The sequence below is a fragment of the Peromyscus eremicus genome, chromosome 6 (genome assembly GCF_949786415.1).
Source record: "Peromyscus eremicus chromosome 6, PerEre_H2_v1, whole genome shotgun sequence".
NCBI lineage: Eukaryota > Metazoa > Chordata > Mammalia > Rodentia > Cricetidae > Peromyscus > Peromyscus eremicus.
In genome coordinates, this window is record NC_081421.1 from 77,923,198 (window position 1) to 77,945,983 (window position 22,786).

General features: G+C 46.5%; 1 pseudogene; it reads left to right on the forward strand.

Annotated features, from left to right (window-relative positions):
* The first annotated feature begins 14,498 nt into the window (after positions 1–14,498).
* LOC131913889 (U6 spliceosomal RNA) lies at positions 14,499–14,598 on the forward strand (annotated as a pseudogene).
* The last annotated feature ends 8,188 nt before the right edge of the window (positions 14,599–22,786 follow it).

The following is a 22,786-nucleotide window of genomic DNA, read 5'->3' on the forward strand; positions in this document are numbered from 1 at the left end:
ACCACTGAGCCCCACCCCTACCCCAACAACTTCTTTTCATTTTTTTGTTATTACTTATTTGTGTTTTGTTTTCTTGAGACAGAGTCTCACTGTATAGCCCTAGCTGACCTGGAACTGGCTGTTTAGACCAAGCTGTCCTTGAACTCATAGAGATCCGCCTGCCTCTGTTTCTCCGGTGCTGGGATTAAAGGTGTTAACACCAGAGTTCACAATTCTCTTTTAATGCTGATTACATGTAATTTATTTCTTTTGTATGGGTGTGCATGTGGGAGTCAGAGGGCAACTGGGGGGGGGGGTCTGCTCCCTCCTTCCACCACGGAGGTCCCAGGGATGGTACTTAGGTGGTCAGGTGTGGCAACAGGCTCTTTTACCCACTGAGCCATCTCCCTGCGCCCCGACACATTTCCTCAGATTCCCACAGAACCTCTCCTTTCACCTTACCCCTGCTCCCCTGAGCAGGGCAGGTGAGGAGACTCGGCACAGATGGGAAGCCTCGTCTCTGCACAGCATTGTGGGCAAGCCTCGTCTCTGCACAGCATTGTGGGCAAGCCTCGTCTCTGCACAGCATTGTGGGCAAGCCTCGTCTTCTCTCCCACCACTGTCCAGGTAGGTCCCTCAGAGGCTCGTGCATCAAGCTGACAAAAGAGTTCTGTTTGTAGCTTTAGGGCAGCCAGGCTGGTGATGGTGGGAAAATGTCACTCCTCTCCCTCCATACATCCTTATCCTCTTCTCTAGAATGTCAAAGGCCTAATAGTCATGGTTGATACAGATAGAAAATGCAAAGAACTTACCTCATTCACTAGTGAGGAACCCCTAAGATATTACCATCATTTTGAAAAGCAACCCCCAAGTTTATTTTCAGGTAAGGAATGTCGAAACAAATCTACAAATGGATGTAAAACTGGAAGAATTGGAGAGATGGCTCAGGGGTTAAGAGCACTGACTGCTCTTGCAGAGGACCAGGTTTGATTCCCAGCACCCACATGGCAGCTTGCAACTGTCTGTAACTCCAGTCCCAGGGCATCTAATACCCTCTTCTGGCTCCTGAGGGCACTGCATACATGTGGTGCACATACATGCGGACAGACATACATGCAATACACAAAGCAAAATAATCCAAAAAATGTTTTTAAATACTTTATGGTCGTTGACCTCTGGCCCACTGTGACTCCAGCATTCCCTGATCCTGAGTCCCATAGAACTGAAGAGAAAACTGAGGCTCAGTTTATGGTGGTGACAAGTTGGAGTCCTGTCCTTCCTCTTGCCTCGTTAGGAGGCCTCTGCCTCTCTCCTTCCTTCAGCTCAACCTGGGAGCTAAAGAATGAGGGAGATCGGGGCCATTAAGACAACTGGCTGCTCTTGTAGGGGACCCTGGGTTCTATTCCCTGCACCCACATGGTGACTCACAACGTCTGCAACTCCAGTTCTGGGGATCCAACTCCCTCTTCTGGCCTCTGGGGGCTGCAGGCACGCATATGATGCACAAATGCATACATGCAGGCCAAACACACATACACATAAAATAAAATAAAGAATGAGAGAGTGCCCTCTGTCCTCTCTGGACACCAGAGACACCTTTTAAGGAGAACTAAGTTTCGGAACTGCTTTTGCTGGGGCCAGAAGAACTCTTGCCTACAGTGACTGGAGGAGTTAATGGACAGTGCTGAGAACCAACCTAATTACCACTTCCCTCCTGTTAATAAGGCCTTTAGTGTGAACACACTCAGAATAAAAAGGGCAGAAAAGCCATTATCTTGAAATGCCTGGGCTCCTACCTGGGCCAAGCCCCGGGAAGTCATTATGGGTAATGATGGGCTATTAAATGTTTTCACTTAGCTGCATAACCAACCAATGACTAGCAGCCTGAAGGAGAGGGCAGCTCTCCCACCCCCCAAGCCAGGAAATCAAGGGCAGCTTTCTATGTTCAATTCCCTTAGCCTGGGCTTTGCTCCCTCACACTGCCCCCTACTCACACTTCAGCGACTAGGTCCTCCAAGTTTCCTTCTGTTGTGGGGAACTCCAGAAGCCTCAGCAGCTGTCCTGATTCTCCATTTGACTGGAAGACAGCTTTACTCACTGGTAGAGCTGAGGGCCTGTGGGGATGAGGAGCGGGACACAATGGGTCCCTGAATTATGGAGGGGAGGAGGAGGAAACATGACATAGGCAAGGTCATGAAGCATGGCTGGTTTGGGTCTACAGGCAGTGGGGGACCGGCAGGTGGGAGAAACACGGAAGCTTTTGCAACCCTCTGGATACTTGGCTTCATAAACTCTCAGATCCTGCACGGGGTAAGAGATGAGAGGCTCGCTCGTCAGGACTCCAGTTCTGTGAGACATCCACCCCGCACTCCAGCCACCTCTTGTGGTGGACTAAATGTGGTCACCCAGTCCCTCCCATGCTTCCCCTTAGAGGTAGGGCCTGTTTCCTCAACCTTCCTGTCCATCTGGCTCTCGGGACTTCTTAGAGCAGTGGAATGTAGCAGAAGGGATACTGCGTGAGTCCCAGGTGATGGGGTTCGGGGACATACCACCCCAGGAAAGGGAATCTTGTCTTACTGTTTTAAGCTGACAGAACCAGTAACAGGTTCTAGAACCTTCCTCTGTCCTTCTCCCTTACAGCAGGTCATAAAACCTAGACAGAATCTTTCTTTCTTTCTTTCTTTCTTTCTTTCTTTCTTTCTTTCTTTCTTTCTTTCTTTCTTTCTTTCTTTTCTTTCTTTTCTTTCTTTCTTTCTTCTTTCTTTCTTTCTTTCTTCTTTCTTTCTTCTTTCTTTCTTTCTTTCTTTCTTTCTTTCTTTCTTTCTTCCTTTCTTTCCTTCATATTCTCTCTCTCTCTCTCTCTCTCTCTCTCTCTCTCTCTCTTTCTCTCTCTCTCTCTCTCTTTTGTTTTGTTTTTTCAAATCAGGGTTTCTCTGTGTAGCCCTGGCTGTTCTGGAACTCGCTCTGTAGACCAGGCTGGCCTCAACCTCAGGGATCCGCCTGATTCTGCCTCCTGAGTGCTGGGATTAAAGACGTGTGCCACCACCACTAACCAGGACTTCTTGTCCCTTGAAGTCACCATCAGAATCTCATGTGAGAAGAAAGGAACACCCTTACCTCTGAAGAGAAAGGGATGGGAGAAGTCTCCAGATGTTACCATCAGGGCAGATGTTCTTTGTTCTCCCTTACTTCCTCACCATCATCTACAAGCCATCCATTAAAACACTCAGGCCTAGCCAAACAGTGGTGGTGTACACAGGAGGCAGAGGCAGGTGGATCGCTACGAGTTCAAGGCCAGCCTGGTCTACAGAATAAGGTCCAGGACAGTCAGGGCTACACAGAGAAACACTGTCTGAAAACAAAAACAAAACCACTCAGGCTTACCAGTTGGGAGGATTCTTTATTTACAGATGAGGCCTCTCATGTCGCCCAGAACTTCATTAAATACATTTGTGTGTTTTTCTTTGACTACTGGGACCTTGGCTGTGAGCCTCGGCTGGATGGGGAAAGCTGTTTTCCCCCCTTACACAGAACCAAGCCCTCAGATAGTTCCCACACTCACCACCCATCCATCAAGACCACAGCTCCTCAGACATGACATATCGCCATGCCAATCAGCTCTATCTGGCCAGGCTGAGGTCAGCCTTCCAAACCTCCAGCTGTGCGGTGTGTGCCGTGGGGGCCTATTGCTTCATAATTCCAGCTCTGCTCAGCCAAAATTCCCTTTGCGGTCTCAGAAGATTGGGAACATCTTTAATGTCACGAGGACTAGGGAAGACAGTCTACATTGTCCCGGTCAGGTCCATGACCTCATGAACCCTGCCCAAGTCCAGTGCCAGCTTTGAGTGGGAACTTAGGGATCTGAGACCCTGAGAGAGGCCTCTGGCTACTCTCTCATATTCTTGTATGGCAGAGCTCTTACCTTCTGTGAGAAGAGCATCATTTTGTACTTTTTCCTGGAACAGTTGTTTTGTGCTGTACATCTGACCTGTGTAAAAATAGGATGAAATCTGAGCTCACCGCTAAATTGGACTAAAGCCCTGGTGGCGATTTAGACTGAAACGCCTTTATAGCTCTGAATATTTCATGATAGTTGAGTTCAGAGTAGAATAACCAGCATTACTTATTAATGGCTGGTGGGTCACCCATCACAGGTATTAATGTAGTGTGCTGCACAGTGTCAGCCAGGGGGCATTAGCTTCAAGGGTCAAATCTAATGTGACAAAATGTAGTGATCTCACTCACTCAGGCTTTTGACAAACCTTCCAGAGACTCATCGTGAGCCTTCTGCTCACCATTGGGTCAGGGAGGGAAAGCATGGCCGTGGTCCAGGCCCACTAAGATGCAGCATTCCCGAGCAGAGACAGTACAGTAGCTCTCTCAAGTCAGCATTCTGACACAGGGAGATACCCAAGGTAATTCACATGGAGGGAGAAGAGGTTTTTCTGTTTGTTTGTTTTGTTTTTCTGCTCCTGGTTTTGAAGATTTCGGTCTTAGCCGGGCGGTGGTGGCGCACGCCTTTAATCCCAGCACTCGGGAGGCAGAGCCAGGCGGATCTCTGTGAGTTCGAGGCCAGCCTGGGCTACCGAGTGAGTTCCAGGAAAAGACGCAAAGCTACACAGAGAAACCCTGTCTCGAAAAACCAAAAAAAAAAAAAAAAAAAGAAGAAGATTTCGGTCCATGAGCAATTGGCGCCATTGCTTTGGCCTGTGATGACCCGGCAGGGGATGGTGGAGGCGAGAGCAAAATCAGTCACATGACAAAGCCAGGAAACAGGAAGAGGAAGGCCCCCATCAAGGGCATGACCCACTGCCCCGTCTCCCCCACAATGACCCAAGCCTCCTACCAGGCCGGAGCATTGCTCAGTGCTCAGCATCCCTACCCTCAAGGTTGGGATTTGAACACATGAAGCTTTTCAGGACATGTACTCAGACCTTAGCACCACCCGTATCCATGACTCTGTATTTTCATCTATGTGGCCAACTGTGATCTGTACAATACAGCATGGAAAAAGGCTGGAGAGATGGCTCCATCGTTAAAAGCACTTGCTGCTTCTGCAGAGAACCTGGGTTTGGTTCCCAGCACCCAACCACTTGTAATTCCAGTTCCAGGGGATCTGCTGCCCTCTTCTGGCCTCCACAGGTACTGCATGCATGTGGTGCACATATAAACAAGCAAGCACCCACACATACACACACATAAAAATAAAATTTAAAATGTTTTAAAGATATGGAGAGAGAATTCATCTAACCTTTATTATAGTATATTGCTTTAATTGTTTTATCTTTTATTACATTTATTTTATTGTGTATGTACAAGAGTGGGCAAGTGTGTCATGGCACACAGAGATCAGAGGACAACTTGTGGAAATGGGTTCTCTCTTTCAACCATGTGGGACCTGGGGACCAAGCTCAGGTCTTCAGTCTTGGTGACAAACACCTTTACTTGCTGAGCTATGTTGATGTCTCAATTGTTCTATTTCATTATTAGCCACTGTTGATCACCTAACTGAGCCTAGGTTATAAATTAAATTGTGTAGATAAAGAAGAAGAAGAAAAAAAAAAAAACAGCCTACACAGGTTTGCTGTGTCAGGCCTCTGTTGGGAATCTTGGACTACATGCCCTGCAGGCAGGAGAGACGCTGTTCTGTCTAGGTTTGGCTTGGAACTCAGTGTGAAGGGCTTCAACAATGGGTGGAAAAGAAGTAAACAGGCTTAGCTGTATTAGAAGGGATTTACGGTGACCTAAGAGAAACTCGCTGGCCTAAGCAGCTCTCCCAGGTCTTGCTGGAATGCTATTTTCGCCCTCTTGAGTCCCTTCCCTTGTCAGACCATTCAGCAAGCAGGGCTCTGTGCAGGAATTCAACCACCCAAGGAACTCTGGGTATTCTGAGCAGAAACGATTCTGATTCCATAGAGGAAATTCAAAACTACTGGAGGGGCCCAAGGAGTGAGCGAATTCCTCAGACCCTGTTCAACTGACCTGCCTCTGAGGCTACCAATACAATTATCAGCCCAAACTTGACTTTTTTTTTTTTTTTTGAGACATAGTTTCTCTGTGTAGCTTTGCGCCTTTCCTGGATCTTGCTCTGTAGCCCAGGCTGGCCTTGAACTCACAGAGATCTGCCTGACTTTGCCTCCCAGTGCTGGGATTAAAGGCGTGCGCCACCACCGCCCGGCCTAAACTTGACCTTTCTGTAGTTGGTTGGTGTATTAATATGTTAGGCAATTGGTAAAAATCTATTCAGAGGAGCTGGGAGTGGTGATCAACCAATACTAGGGAAGCTGAGGCAGGGGGATTGGAGCCAAGGCCAGCACGGGCTGCCTAAGACCTTGTTTTAACATCCCTCCTCCCAAAAAACCTACTCAGAGACACATAATAGGAAGCCTGTTTTATTTTGCACTAGTTTTTGGAGAAACTCAGTTTTTCAATCCTACTTGGTATTAATTTGAGGTGTTGCTGTTTACTGGAACATGACCACTCTACCATGACTCCAACAGATTTTTTTTTATTAAGTGCTTTAAAAAATTGAGACATTACTGTTGCTGTTATTTGGATTTGTTTCTTTTTATTTTATTTATTTATTTATTTATTTTTATGTGGAATGCTGTTTATTGAAGGAGAGAAGAGGTCTTAAATACAGGCTTACAGCACAATGGGAGAACCCCGGAGGGCAGGAGTTCGCTACTGATGTTTTACAATCTTGCATCTAAGCTGTTAACGCCCATTACGCAGGATACACAGACAAGGAACTTCCCTTAAGCATTCAGGAGGGTGGAACCTGGCAGGGAATTAGCATAGGGAGGATATCAAGGTCAAGGTCATCAAGCAAGGCAACAGTTACCCAAAATGGGGGCCAGGGCCCTACAGGTCCCCCTTTTACTAAAAAATGAGCTTCTGACTTAGGTTGCATGGGACGTCAGCAGGTCACCTTACCCGTCATGGAGACGCCTGCCCAGGCCACATAGCCACTCTGTCTTAGGTTGGTGAGCGCCCCCAGGCATTACCCATCTCTGAATACTCATTGTCATATAGGCTCAATCATGTGTGAGCTGCAGAGTTAACTGCTGCCAAAGATCTCAAAGTGGCACTGGGCTTGCAATCTGTGTGTTTGACACAGAAAAGACCAACAGAGGTCCTATCCCACCCATAGCCAGTAGGCTAAAGGCAACTGAGCCATTCCCTTCCTTAACAAGCCTTACTGCAAATTGGAGTCCTCATAAGATGGTATCCCAAAAGCAAATGGAACTTGAGTTTATAAATTTATAATTTTCAAAGCCAATCGAAATGTGTATAACTATTGAATTAAATTTATCATGCCCAATAGAATGAAAGATTAACTAACTGTGGTAGCTACTTTTGCTGCCAGGGTCTCCACTGTGCTAGCTGTAGTAACCAATTATGAAATGGTAATCCCAGAAACAGTAGCAGCAGTGTCTGCCATTGCTATAACAGCAACAACAGCAGGAGCAATGTCAAATTCTTTTCTGGAGCGTGTGGGCATCCACTGACATGGATACAACTCCAGGAACACAAACTACCAAGGCCCATTTTTCTTGATCCCAGCATGACTTAGGCTGGCAGCTCTTCTGGAGAATTTAAAAGCATGGCTACAGTTCCTAGGCTTACTTTAATGCTTGCCAAAGCTGGCCATATTGGGCTCTCAATTCCCATTGGCATCAGAAGGGGAGAGTTTTTCATTAAGGCCCAATAGGTCTCTGTCATGTTGGGTTTCCGCAGCAGCCACAGGGCTCACACAGCGCTCAGGAATCCAAAGAGGAACCTCATTGTCCTGAGGAAAGACATAAACAGAACCTCGGGCCCACACCAACACCAGATCGGGTCTCCTCCAAGTGCCAGTAGAAAGATCCTTCCATCGCTCCAGAGGGTGATTTGCAACAGAAGCCCTCCAGTGCTTATCTGCAGTGGATACTCCAGCAGAATCCACCGATAAAAAATTTAAAATATATAAAACAAGGGAAAGAATAGAATGTGGAGCAGAATAATGAGTGCCCAGTTCCCCTTTTTTTTACTCCAGCAAAATATGTTTGGCTCCTTTTTAAACAGTTCAAGTTTTTCTTTTATTTTTTATTTTTTTCATTTTTTACTTTTTCAAATTAATCAATTTATCCACCTTTCTATTGGATTTGTTTCTTTGTTGGAGACAGGGATCTCACGTAGCTCAGGCTGACCCTGACTTTCTGCTCTTTCTGCTTTAGCCTCCTACGTGCTGAGATTATATGTGTGTGCTGCCATAGGTACTTAGCTCTGTCATCTGGAATTTTGAGACATGGTCTTACTCTGTAGCCCAGGTTGGCTCCCAGCTTGCCATCTCTCTGCTCAAGCCTCCCTGGTGCTGGGATTGAATGTGTGCTCTACCATGGCTTGCTCCTCTTCATTCTTGAAGATATTTTTGCTGGATGTAAAATTGGGGGGTGGTAGTGGAAGTTCTTTCCTTTTGGCACTTGAAATTGTTTTTGGTGAGCGCTGCTTTCGTTCAAATAGTTTTCCTCTGGTAGATCCTGCTGTTTCTCTCCTGCTGCTTTTAAGACTTTGCTCTTTGTCTTAAGAAGCTTGACTATGATGTATCTTGGTATAGAATTGGGGGGGGGGATTGTCATATTTGGGGGTTACTTGGTTTCTTAAAGCTGTAGGTTTATGTCTGTTGCCATGTTTAGAAAATATTGGACACTGTTTCTTTTTTTTTAATTTTGTTTTGTTTTGTGTTTTCAAGGCAGGGTTTCTCTGTGTAGTTGTCTGGCCTGGAACTCACAGAGTTCTGCCTACTTCTGCCTCCTGAGTGCTGGGATTAAAGGTGTGGCTGCCACAGCTTGGTCACTGTTTCTTTAAGGCCCTTTCCAGCTGTGCTTTCTTTCCTGATCCATCCAGAAGTCCGTTTCTCTTGGTCTTTCCCTGGTCCCTCTGTCTGACTGTTGAATTCACCCACTGAAGTGTGTGAGTGTGTGTGTGTGTGTGTGTGTGTGTGTGTGTGTGTGTGTGTGTGTGTTTATGTTCTAAAATTTTTTCATCTGGCTCTTCTTTGTTTTAACCATGCCCGTGATTGCTCACTAAAACCCTGATAGGATGGCTGCAGATGAATGCATTGCTTACCATGCATCAGATTTGATTCCCAGCAATGCAAAACCCAAAATCGAAACAAAACTTTTGCCAGATAGTTCTAGCATCTATGTCATCTCCATTTAAGTTTTGGCAATCACCTTGTCCGCGGCATCAAGAAGATGCACACCAGCATCGCCACCACCCACCCATACACCTTCGGGATCTCCACCAGTAAAGGCCAGCTCAGAGTTAAAAACTCCCCAGGAATCTTATGCTGGGAGAAAGAAAAGGTGGAAGCCCTGGCATCAGCTACAGGAGCGACTTGCCTCCCAGGAAGCCATTTCACACAGTTCTGACAACTCAGGACCACCTTGCAGGACAAGGATGAGTCAGCGGTGGACAAGGGCACCTCAGCCTAGGACTGTAGTTATGACGGCTCTTGCCCCTGTTTAAAACTAAACCTCACGCCAGCACCCTGAAGATGGATCCTCTTTGCTTGTTCCTCTTCCCCATATGGCCACACTGGCTCAAACTCTCTCTGTTTCTCCTCCAGCTGGTATATTGAGCACGGGCCAAGCCTAGCTTGTTGCAGATGCCTGCACTGAGGCCGGTACCCTAGAGACTGCTAACAAGAGTCTCATCCGTGGCTTTCTAAGTCACATTGTTCCATGGACGTAATTTCTAACAAGATTTAAAGATGAAGCAAAGCTTAAACTTGAAGTAGACTTTCAAAGTAAAGTAAAAACATTATGAGTCAGTTGACTTATCTCTAAGGAAGTTCCTTCAGCAAATGAGGGAAGGGGGGGTTTATGAGCCCCATTGTTTAGGTTTTAGGGATGAAAGAGGTGCACACTCCGCTCAAGTCCCAACTGCAAACATTGTGGCCAGATAAGCTTAGATCGCTTGTCTTGTTTACGATGACTCTAGGAACACTGTCTCTGGCAACAACTTGAATTGTATCAGCTGTGTTGAAGTTTTTGACTCTCAGACAACAGGAAACTAGATCCTAGGGTTAGGGGCCTCTTTCCTGTCCCAAATCCGCCCTTTCTTACTTATCTTGTCTCAATCTTTTCTTACTCACGTGGAGGTTTTCCTAGATCTTGGTACAAGTGATTTTTAAAAAATATTTATTTTAAAGTTTGTCCCTGGTAAACTATTTAAAGTTTATTTATGCAAGGTTGTAACACGTGTTTAGAGCTCACACCAAGAGCCCACACCAAGTGCCCACACTGAGATGCTGGAGTTTATTTATTTATTTATTTATTTATTTATTTATTTATTTATTATTTATTTATGGTTTTTCGAGACAGGGTTTCTATGTGTAGCTTTGCGCCTTTCCTGGAGCTCACTTGGTAGCCCAGGCTGGCCTCGAACCCACAGAGATCCGCCTGGCTTTGCCTCCCGAGTGCTGGGATTAAAGGGGTGCGCCACCACCGCCCAGCCGAGATGCGGGAGTTTAAATCCTGTGCCCAGTGAGGTCACGCAACGTACATTAAACTGGTAAGTTGTTTATGTTATTTGAGTGCACTGCGTAGCAGGCTCTGGAAATTGGGGCTGCTTTACTCCCCATTTCAGACCCAAGCATGTTTGTCTCAAAATTTCTTCCAAGACTGTGTCAGGGAGAGAGAACAGCAAAGCAGCTGTTCTCAAAAATGTCACATCCTTAAAAATCAATAGGCAAGTCAGTGCTAACAGCGGTCACTATTCTTTTTCTTTTTTTCCCCCCAGAGCTGAGAACCGAACCCAGGGCCTTGCGCTTGCTAGGCAAGCGCTCTACCACTGAGCTAAATCCCCAACCCTGAGGTCACTATTCTTTATTGATGATATGAAAGCGCCTAGAGTGGGAAAGAACAGCCAGAAGCGACTCCAGCTGACTGCCTCGACTTCCCCAATAGGTTCCTGCAGGACGTCCTGAGCACCTGAGTCAATGATGTCATTCTGTCTGTCTATCACCTATCCCTTACTATTTATATTTTACTTTGCATTGTGGTATACTTAATAAACTTATTCAAAAGCAAAACTATAAATCCTGTTGATCATTCTCTGGGCTGTGTAGAACAGTCACACTGATTGAGACCTTGGTTTTTCTTTTAGCCAGGCCCGCTTGGCTGGTGGTATTGAAACAGAGACCCTAGAACAATGCACCCTAAAGAGTTAAAGTTTCCCTGGCTCAGGGGTTGGAGCTGACCTCTCAGGAAGAGCTTCACAGTTCTGACACTTTGCTCATAGTCAACACTATGATTTCTGGGCTTTGGATTCAACTTTTGCTAAAACAGTCCAATTAGGAGAGGCAGGGAGAAATCAGGAGTCCCTCTCATTTTGGTTAAGCCCAACGAGAAAGAACTTCATCTTCCTTTAGCAATTTCTGTTTCCTGATTTCTTTGGAATATGGGGAAACTGAGGAAGGTTTGTGAATGTAAGTGCTCAGCAACAATGTAAGTGGTTTTTGATGGAAATGAGGACTTTGGGGTACAATGTTCTTTAACTCTCCAGTTGCAGAAGCCTCCTGAGACATTGTCATAGTTGGGGGAAGGAGGGTAGCACTTTGATATTGTCCAAGGCCAGCTTCCCTAGCCAGTCTCTGCTGACACTCACAGCTGGGAAGAAAGGATTCAGGGTCCTTCCTAGGCACCTGCTGAGTTTTATCATGTGCTCCTCGTATGACCTGGCCGCCATCACCACTGGGGAAGTTCTAACTCACCATTCAGTGTCCACGACCTCCTCTACTATTAGCAAGAAGGGGAGGTCACTTAGGGTGAATGGAGTCCAGCTTTTCCAGGTCGGACTGTGTGGAGCGGGGACGTGAGTTCAGAACTGCCCAGGGTGGGTGTCTCCTCCCGACACTTGGCAGTTCTCTGAGAGTGCCCTCAGAGGGAGGTATGGCTGCCTTCTCATATCCCAGCAGAGCTGGAAGTTTGGGCCTTCTGCAGAAGTGGGTGAAGCTAGGCTGGCAAGATTGCTCAGTGCGTCACAGCGCTTACCACCCAGCTGGTGACCCGAGTTCTATCCCTGGGACACACGTGGTGGAAGGAGAGAAGATAACTGACTCCTGCAAGTTGTTCCCTGACTTCCACACTCATGCTTGGCTCGTGCACACTCACCCGCACACATACCCGCCTCCCACAGTAAGTCAGTAATAAATAGCATATGAGGCAGAAGGAAAGCAGGTCGCTTACTGGTGTCGCTCAGGTCCTGGGGCCACAGGCAGGTGTGCTTCCTCCAGCCACCTGTCAGGGTCCTCCTGTGTGTGCTCTGTTGCACTGCCTAGAGTTGAGAGCTGTAATTAGAAACGGGTTGGTATTGCTGAACCATTTGTGAGATTGATGACTTTTTTATTTGGTTTAGATTTTTTTGTTTGTTTTTTGTTTTTCGAGACAGGGTTTCTCTGTGTAGCTAGCTCTGGCTGTCCTGGGACACGCTCTGTAGACCAGGCTGACCTCAAACTCACAGAGATCCGCCTGCCTCTGCCTCCCGAGTGCTGGGATTAAAGGCGTGCGCCACCATCGCCAGGGTTGTTTAGACATTTTTGAAACAGGGTCTCATATCGCTTAGGCTGGCTTTGAACTCCCCCCTCTACCTCTCCCACCCCACCCCACCCCACCCCCCGCCCTGAGACTGGATTTCTCTGTGTAGCCCTGGCTATCCTGGATCTCACTCTGTAGACTAGGCTGGCCTTGAACTCACAGAGATCTGCCTGCCTCTGCTTTCTGAGTGCTGAGATTAAAGGTTTGCACCACCCAGCTAAAAATAAATAAATAAAACTAAAAAAAAATTTAGTGCTGTGGAATACTACTTTAAGTATGTAAAGGTGTGTTACATTTGTTTATGCTGCACTTGTTTCATTATGTAAAGGTGTGTTGCTTTTGTTTGTTGCTGTTTCACCTTGCCTGCCTAAGGCACCTGATTGGTCTAATAAAAAGCTGAACAGGCCGGGCGGTGGTGGCGCACGCCTTTAATCCCAGCACTCGGGAGGCAGAGGCAGGCGGATCTCTGTGAGTTCGAGGCCAGCCTGGACTACCAAGTGAGTTCCAGGATAAGGCGCAAAGCTACACAGAGAAACCCTGTTTCGGAAAAAAAAAAAAAAAAAAAAAAAAAAAAGCTGAACAGCCAATAGCTACACAGTAGAGGGATAGGCGGGGCTGGCGGGCAGAGAGAAGAAGTAGGAGGAATCTAGGCTCAGGAGAAGAGAGAGGAGAGAATGAGGGAGAAAGAAAGGGAGTTGCCAGGCAGCTGACAACCAGTCAGACAGAGTAGGATGTACAGAATGAAAGACAGGTAAAAAGCCCCGAGGCAAACAAGTAGATGAGTAAAAACATGTTAAATTAACTTATAAGGGCTGGAAAGATGGCTCAGAGGTTAAGAGCACTGGTTGTTTTTCCAGAGATCCTGAGTTCAATTTCCAGCATCCACATGGTGGTTTATAGCCGTCTATAATGAGATCTGGTGCCCTCTTCTGGCATGCAGTCAGAACACTGTATACATAGTAAATAAATCTTTTTAAAAATAATTTATTTATTTTTATTTTATATGCATGTATGTCTGTGTGAGGATGTCAGATCTTGGAATTACAGTTAGCTTCCATGTGGGTGCTGGGAATTGAACCCAGCTCCTCTGAAAGAATAATCAGTGCTCTTAACCACTGAGTCATCTCTCCAGTCCCCAATAAATACATCTTTGTTTTGTTTTGTTTTGTTTTGTTTTTGTTTTTTGAGACAGGGTTTCTCTGTGTAGCTAGCTCTGGCTGTCCTGGAACTCCCTCTGTAGCCCAGTCTGGCCTCCAACTCACAGAGATCCACCTGCCTCTGCCTCCTGAGTGCTGAGATTAAAGGTGTGAGCCACCACCGCCTGGCTTAAATAAATCTTAAAAAAAAAAAAAAAAAGTTGTACAAGCTAGTGGGACAAGCATAAGATAAGACTGAGCATTCATAACTAATAATAACTCTCCATGTCATGATTTGGGAACTGGTTGGCGGCCCAAAAGAAAGCTGGCTAGAAATTAAACTGGTAGTGGCTACACAGGGAAAACCTGTTTTGAAAAACCAAACTCCCATCCCCCTAAAAAAAAAGTGTTAGTCTTGCTTTTACTTTTTTTGTATTTATACCCAGAAGTGGAACTGCTGGATTACATAGCAATTCTTTTTTCCTCCCAAGCATCACTGTATAATTTTGCACAGTGATCCTAACACTTTACCTTCCAACAGCAGAGTCCAAGGGTTCTAACTTCTCTGCAGTCAACACTTATTTTCTGTTGTTCTGTTTATCTTTTCAGACCCAGAGCCATGGGCCTGGCAAGCTGTCTACCATGCCAAGTACATCATCACCCTGGTACCAGCTAGTCTAGTGGATGTGAATCGGCTTTGATTTACATTTGCCTGATGATTGCTGATTGAAGCAGCGTTCTGTGTCCACGCTGACACTATGTTTATCTTTGGAGAAATACCTACCCTGAACTTAATTTTAAATGTATTTGGCAATAATATACTAGAATTGGAACGATAAAGAGAAGATTAGCATGGCCCCTGCGCAAGGATGACACACAAGGATGATATGCAAATTTGTGAAGCATTTCATATTAAAAAGAAGAAAAAAGTATACAGAGACCAAAGTCAGTGGACTGTCAAACACAGTGTAACCTGAGGCCATACCAGCAACTGAAAGTGGATCTGTGATATACACAGATTTGTATACAATATACAAGATATACCTGTGTGTGCAGTTCATTCCTGTCTAATTAAAACCCATCCTCTTCACTAATAACTGGTTCATTCTCTATACGACGTGAAAAGTGTTCTTTTGCCAGGTGTGGTGGCTCAGCCTCGTAATACAACCTGGGTTACACAGTAACTCCTGTCTCAAAGAAAAAAAGGCCTTTTCTATAGAAAGAAACAGCTTTTTTCAGTTTCTATTTTTAAGACTAGAGCTATTTGCTTTGCAAAGTTGCAGCTGTTTTCAAAACAGGCGATTCCAAACTGTTCAGAGTTCTAGAATCTCTGATGGGCCTTATCGTCTGCTACCAAGTCAACATGGGGACGGTTTTGTATTTTTTAAATTTGACAATAAAATATTTATTGCAGTTTCTGTCTCTCTGCGTGACAATGAAAGCCCGTTTTAATTGTTGGTGTTATAAAGACCGAGTTGCTAATAGATACATACTAATGACTTTCCAGAAAGATCCTCCAATAATTAGAGTCTAATTAAATGCACATTTAAAAAAATGTTTGCAATTGTGAAGGTTAGTTCTTTAGAAGATGAGAAGAAATAACAGAGGGGAGGAGGCTGTGGAGTTGGGAGTGGATGTTTCGTTTGCGCAGATGCGCTCTACGACTCAGGTTGAGGTCCAGGGAGTGGGGAGCAAGGGAACTTTTGCATTCAGAAGACAGAGGGTCCCGGGTCGCTGGTGTGAGGATACCTGTCCCAGGACGCGTACTGCTGAGACTGCAGTGTCCTTCCCAATCACTCCCAGGGATTCTTCCCTTCTGCTTTTCCCCGGGGCAGGAGGGGCGATCATCTAGTTCTCTGGCCCTGAGGCGGATGGAGGGTCCTCGCCAGCGCAGAGGTTCTCCGGCTTCCACAGCAGGCGATGCACACTGGGTTCTGTGCTGCGCTTCTGACCTCGGGCGTCTGGACATGCAGCGCCCCCTCGCGGCTGGACCCTCCTGGTGCCGCGACCTTAAACGCCTGCGGGGACCACTCATCCTGGTCTCCTCTAATGTCCCTTGATGGCTCTCGGTGCCAGGGAGGGCAGCTTGGGGTCCTGAGGGTCCTGAGTGCACTTGTAGCGTAGATGCAGTTGGATCCGAAGCCCCCAGGAGCGCGGTGCTTGTCTTACACCTGATTTGCCCTGGGCTGGCTTGTGGTGCGTGGGGTAAGGGCAAGGTAAGAACCAACTTTCAATGGGCTCTAGGAAGATGACTTAGATCCCCCTGGTCCAGAATTAAGGGGGAGGGTGCCAAGAAACAGTGCTGAGACTACTAGATATCAGTAGACGAGAGGGAAAAACAAATGAATACAAACTCCCAACCCTAGTTTCACAGTCAGCATATTGTGCAAAAATTAATTTGTGATATGTTGTAGGCACAAACACAGAAGCTATAAAAATTCATTTGTAATGTGTTGTAGGCACAAACACAGAAGCTATAAAAATTAATTTGTGATATGTTGTAGGCACAAACACAGAAGCTATAAAAATTCATTTGTGATATGTTGTAGGCACAAACAACACAAAAGCTATATTTCTAAAGCTTTAGAATGGGCACATATCTTTGTACTGTACACTTCCATGTTTTTATTATCATTATTTATTTGTTTATTTTAAGACGGGGGTCTCTCTATATAGCCCTTTCCGCCCTGGAACTGCCATATAGATCAGGCTGGCCTTGAACTCACAGAGGTCCCTCTTTGCTGGCATTGAAGGCAGGTGTGACCATGTCCAACCACTCCTGTGTTTATTGCACCAGTATTTACATTAGCTGAGGTGTGCAGAGGTAGCTGTTCGAATACATCTTGTAGGACACAAACAGTACTAACAAATTTAACTGTTTTACAAAGTAGATAAATTGGATCTGATTAAAATTTAGAATTCGTGGACTGAGAGGATGGTGGCTCTGTGGTTAAGATCACTTGCTGCCCTCGCTGCCAACTGGAGTTCAGTTCCTAACATCCACATAGGCTGCACATTGGCACATATCCATTAACAGCTCAGTCTTTAAAACATCAACAATGTCATGGTGGTCTATGCCTTGAATCCCATCCCTGGGGAAGCAGAGGCAAGCAATCTCTGGGTTTGAGGCTTCCAGGACCTCACTATGCAGCAAGTTCTAGGCCACCCAGAGCTGCACAGTGAGAGCCTGTCAAAATAAAGAAAGGAAAGGAAAGGAAAAAGCACTGGGGGGTGGGGGGCTGGCTGGAGAGCTGTCTCAGTGGGAAAGACATCTTCTAAGCCAGGAATGGTGGCACATGGCTTTCATCCCAGCACTCAGCACTCAGGAGGCAGAGGCAAGTGGATCTCTATGAGTTCGAGGCCAGCCTGTCTACACAGTGAGTTCCAGGACAGAAAAAGAAAGGCATCCTCTAGAAGACCCAGGTTCAGTTCCCAGCACCCATATAGCAGCTCACAACTGATTGTAACCCCATTTCTAGGGAATCCTACTTGCCTTTTTCTGACTTCCTCAGGTACTAGACATGTATGTGCACACAGCTATACACACGGGCAAAGCAGGCGCATATATAAAATGAAATTTTTTCTTTTTTTTTTTTTTTTTTTTGGTTTTTCGAGACAGGGTTTCTCTGTGTAGCTTTGCGCCTTTCCTGGAACTCACTTGGTAGCCCAGGCTGGCCTCGAACTCACAGAGATCCGCCTGGCTCTGCCTCCCGAGTGCTGGGATTAAAGGCATGCGCCACCACCGCCCGGCTTGTTTTGTTTTTTCAAGACAGGGTTTCTCTGTGTAGCTTTGCGCCTTTCCTGGATATCACTCTGTAGACCAGGCTGTGCTCGAACTCACAGAGATCCGCCTGCCTCTGCCTCCCGAGTGCTGGGATTAAAGGCGTGCGCCATCACCGCCCGGCAAAATGAAATTTAAATTAAATAAAAAGGTGAAAATTAATTAATTAGCTGAATATGGTGGTGCATGCCTTTAATCCCAGCACTCGGGAGGCAGGGGCAGGCTGATCTCCGTGAGTGACAGGAACCTCAAGGGCTGCTGTGGGGAAGAGTTTGTGAAACAGAGACGAATGTAGTGATGCCCCTGGCTTTCTCAGGCAGGCCATTGTTTTCTGCTTTTCCAAGAATTGCACTTCAGTGAAGTAACCTGGGATTGGGAACACAGTGGACTCTCGCCCAGGGCATCCTCCCATAGGTAACCGGCTGCTTTCCAGGCACTGTGTGAGACACAAATACCAGCTGTCTTGCAGCCAGCATTTCTGTGATTATCCTCTGAATGTCAGCCAGCGGGTGAACGTTTAACTCGGGAAGCCCTGGCAGAGCGCTCACTCAGTGGCAGGGCTGGGGAGTATTACTATCCTGAGATCAGCACAGGAAACAGGAATACAGGTGTAACCAAAAAGGGTAATGTAGCTGGAGAGAGGAAATGGCCTTTCTAACGTTCGTTTAAAATGTTATTGACACTGTGTAGTTCCAAGCATCGTCCTAGGCATGTGCTCCTAGTCTTTCACAGAAGCAAAACACAGTCGTCTGCCTGCCACAGACTTTAGGGGAACACAGTTCGTGAACGGTGTGCTGGCTGGTTTGGGGTCAACTCAACATAAGCTAGAGTCACTGCAGAGGCGGGATCCTCAGTTGAGAAAATGTCTCAATAAGATCCGCCTGTAGGGCATTTTCTTAGTGATTGATGGGAGAGGGCCCAGCCCACTGTGGGTGGGGTCACCCCTGGGCAGGTGTCTTGGGTTCTATAAGAAAGGAGGCTGAGCAAGCCAGTAGGCAGCACCCCTCTATGGGGGCTGCCTGATCTCCTGCCTCCAGGTTCCTGCCCTGTTTGAGTTCCTGCCCTGACTTCCTTCAGTGATGGGCTGTGATGGGGAAGTGGAAGGCAAGTAAACCCTTTCCTCCTCTACTTGCTTTTGGTCATGGTGTTTCTCCAGAGCAATAGTAACCCTAACTAAGACACTCAGTGCTGTGGAAGGAACAGCAGTCTTAAGAGTATAGTAAGGTGTGGTGACTCACACCTGGACTCTTAGCGAGCACTTGAAAGGCTGAGGCAAGAAGACTCCAGAGAGCTGGGTGTGGTGGCTCTTGCCTTTAATCTCCGCAGAGGCAGAGGATCTTTCTGAGGATGAGACCAGCTTGGGGCTACAAACAACAGTGAAAAACAAAATACAACCCTAAAAGAGGAAAAAAGGCCACAGAAAATAGAAGGCCAGTGTGGGATACAGAGTGAGAAGCTGTGTGAAAAACAACGAAATCCTAAAACCGAAATGAATAACAACAACAACACCAACAACAAAACAATGACTAGCCTTCATTATTTCATCCACATGGTATTTCAGGAGATGTGTTCCTGTTTTTCTAGCTGTTCTCTGGTACTCTGGTAGATGGGGAGGACCCGGCAGTGAGCAAATCGAAGTCTGAGCACCTGCAGGGCTGGTCTCTCAGGCCAGTTGTAGTTAAGAGCTGTCATGAGACCAAGCAAGGCCAGGCATAACAACGTCTTTAAGCAGTCTGAGGAGGGCTAAGAAAGGTCTGAAGAACATTCTCAAGCAGGCTGATTAGTTGCCATTGATAAAATAAAATGAGCATACATTATTTGTGAAAATGAACTATGGAAATCCATTGCTAGTTTTTTGTTGTTTTTGTTGCTTTGTTTTTTTGTTTTTTTTTTGGTTTTTTTTTGAGACAGGGTCTCTACATAGCTCTGCCTGTCCTGGAACCCGCTCTGTAGACCAGGCTGGCCTTGAGAACTCACAGAGATCCACCTGCCTCTGCCTCCTGAGTGCTGATGTTAAAGACGTACACCAGCATGTCCAGCTTCATGTGGTTCTGACAGCATTTTATTCTACATCTACCAGGGTTTGTGAGGCAGGAATAAAGGAAATGAAAGAGCTTTTGGGCAATCAGTTGTTTTCCAAGCACTGTCTGAGACACAAATAGTAACAGCAATATCAGCTTCCTCTGAGACGGACAGCATGGTCTTTCACAAATGGTCCGTGGTTAATAATACCTTTCTGAAGAGGCCAGCCGGCACTTACCTTGCTCAGACAAAGCCAGAGACCTCCCAACACAGGAGAAAACCCTGTGGGGGATTTTCTAGGTATGCATTTGTTTTTAAATTTTATCTCTGTGTGTATGTCCACACATGTCATGCTATGCATGCGGAAGCCAGAGGATAACTTTGGGGAGCTGGTTCTCTCCTCCAACCATAGGATCTGAGGGTTGAATTCAGGTGGTCAGGTCTATGCAGCGAGTGCCTTCACCCTCAGAGACTTTTCAATGCCCAAGAAAAGTCCTGCTTTACAACTTTAAATAGACCAACCTGAAGCCAGAAGGTGGAAAGAAACGTTATACATCTGAAGATACAAGGAGATCACACACACACACACACACACACACACACACACACACACACACACACAACATACATAGTTTTTTTCCCCCAAGACAGGGTCTCTTTGTGTAGCTCTGACTGTCCTGGAACACTCTATGTAGACAAGGCTGGCCTTGAACTCACAGAGATCTCCCTGCTTCTGCCTCTTGAGTGCTGGGATGAAAGGAATGTGTGGCCATGCCTGGTGAGATATATTCTTTTTTTTTCCCTCTGAGACAGGGTTTCTCTATGTAACAGTCCTGGCTGTCCTGGAACTCGCTTTGTAGACCAGGCTGGCCTCGAACTCTGCCCCACAAGTGCTGGGATTAAAGGCATGTGCCACCACCACCCAGTGAGACATGTTCTTTAAAAAAAAATATTTTTATTTATGTGTTTGTGTGTGAGAGTGTATGTGCGAATATATGTCATGTGTCAGGAGGTGCCCATGGAGTCCTGAAGACGGTGTTGGATGTCCTGGAGCTGGAGTGACAGGCAGCTGTGAGCCGCCTGACGCTGGTAGTGGGAACTGGACGCGGGTCCTCTGGAAGAACAGTGAGTGTCCTTAACCACTGAACCATCTGTCCAGCCTCTGAGTTTTATTCTTAAATACATCGATTCTCCCCCACCTCACCCCCCACCCCGCCCCCGTGCAGTCGCTCAGAGAGACTCTCTCAACCAAGCCCGCTTTGTGAGTTCCAGCTGCTTTCTGTGTTCTGGGAAGGAACCTGGAAGCAGGACCTGCTGCAGAGACTACGAAGGAGGGGGGTTGCTCACTGGATGACTTGCTTTCTTATGCCACCCAAGACTACCCGCGGGATGTGGCCCCGCCCACAGTGGGCGGGGCCTCCCTCACATCAATCATGAATCAAGAAAACCCTGAGGGCTTCACAGGCTTGCCTATACATTAGTCTGAAGGAGGCATTTTCTCAATTGAAGTTCCTTGTTCCCAGATCACTATACCTTGTACCATCAAGTTAATGAAAAACGAACCAACACTCCTTCCTCAAAAATCTCCACTGGAGCCTGGGTGTACACACCCTTAACCCGCCCCCGGAAAGCAAGAGAAGGCAGATCTCCCTTAGCGCAAGGCCAGCCTGGTTTCCATGGAGAGATGGCTCAGCAGTTAACAGAACATGTTGATCTTGCAGAAGACCCAGGTTGGGTTCCAGCATCCACATGGTGGTTTACAATCATCCATAACTCCACTTGTGGGGCATCAGGACTCATGTCCTCTCCTAACCTCCGAAGGCACCGGGCATGTACGTGGTACACTTACATACATGCAGGCAAAAATGCATACATCAAGCTAAATTTTTTTAAACTAAAGATTATTTTGCATATGTGTGTGTGCATGCACATGCTATGGTGCATAATCAGAGGTCAGAGGACAACTTGCAGAAGTTGGTTCTCTCCTATCATGTGGGGCTGGGAACTGAACTCAAGTTGTCATGTTTCAGTGGCAGGTGTCTTTACCTGCTGAGTCAGCCTGCTGCCCCCACCCCCTCTTTTTTTTCTTTCCTTCAAGACAAGCTTTCTCTGTGTAGCCCTGGCTGTCCAGGAACTCAATTTGTAGACCAGGCTGGCCTTGAACTCACAGAGATCTGTCTGCCTCTGTGACCGCTGCCACCGGGCTGGAACTTCCTTTTTTTAAATTAAAAATGTTGTGACCATTTTATACATATATATGATGTATTTTGATCATATTCCCCCCTTACCTTCTCGTCCCCTCCACTCTTGCTGATACCTTCCATAACTTATGTTCTAATTTCTATAATCAATCCCTTTATTCCATTTTTAAAAAGATTTATCATCTTTATATGTGTGCCTGTGTGTGGGAATGTGAACATGTGAGTGTAAATGCTCTGAATCCAAAAGAGGGGCTTGGATCTCCTGGAGCTGGAGGTACAGACACTGTGATCCTCCTGGTGTGGGAGCTGGGAGCCCAACATGGCTCTTCTGCAAGAGTAGTGTGCGTTCGTAAACTGCTGGGGCATCTCTCTGCCCTTATTCCATGTTACTCTTAGTGGGCTTTTGTTGTTGTTGTTTTTGTTTTGTTTTTCTGTGCTGTATCCTGGATTACTTTAATAGTGCCTTTCTTTTCCTTCCTTCCTTCCTTCCTTCCTTCCTTCCTTCCTTCCTTCCTCCCTCCCTCCCTCCCTCCCTTCCTTCCTTCCTTCATGCCAGGACTCTACCCAGGAGCCTTATCCTGGTAAGTGCACGTTTATCAGTGAGCTAGAGTCCCAGTCTTGATAAGCAAATAGGTGGTCCTGGGGACACAGCTAAAGAAAGCGTGGAAAGAAAAAGAGAAAGAAATGGAACTCACCTGCCTGAGATAACCACTGAAAGGAACAGTAGCCAACAAGGAAACAGGAAAACACTTTCCACCTGGGAATGTAATCACCTCGGGCTTCGGCTTAGAATGTCTGAACATTCCATTTCTGGCTAGCCGCCAAGGGCGAGGTACGTGGTGGTGCTCAAATATTTGTTGAATGTGTAAGACAATGGATAAGTGGAGATTCCAGAGATGGAGTTGGGCCAGGCAGGAACAGACAGGCCCATCTGGCTGCCTTATCCCAGCACCTTTGGTACACTCAGGTCAAGGCTGGCATCATTTGAACAGCAACTTTGATGTACTGTCCTGAGGACACAGCAGTGTCCCGCCCCCTCACCCCCACTCCACGTCCCCACCCCCACCCTGCCTCCTCCATCAT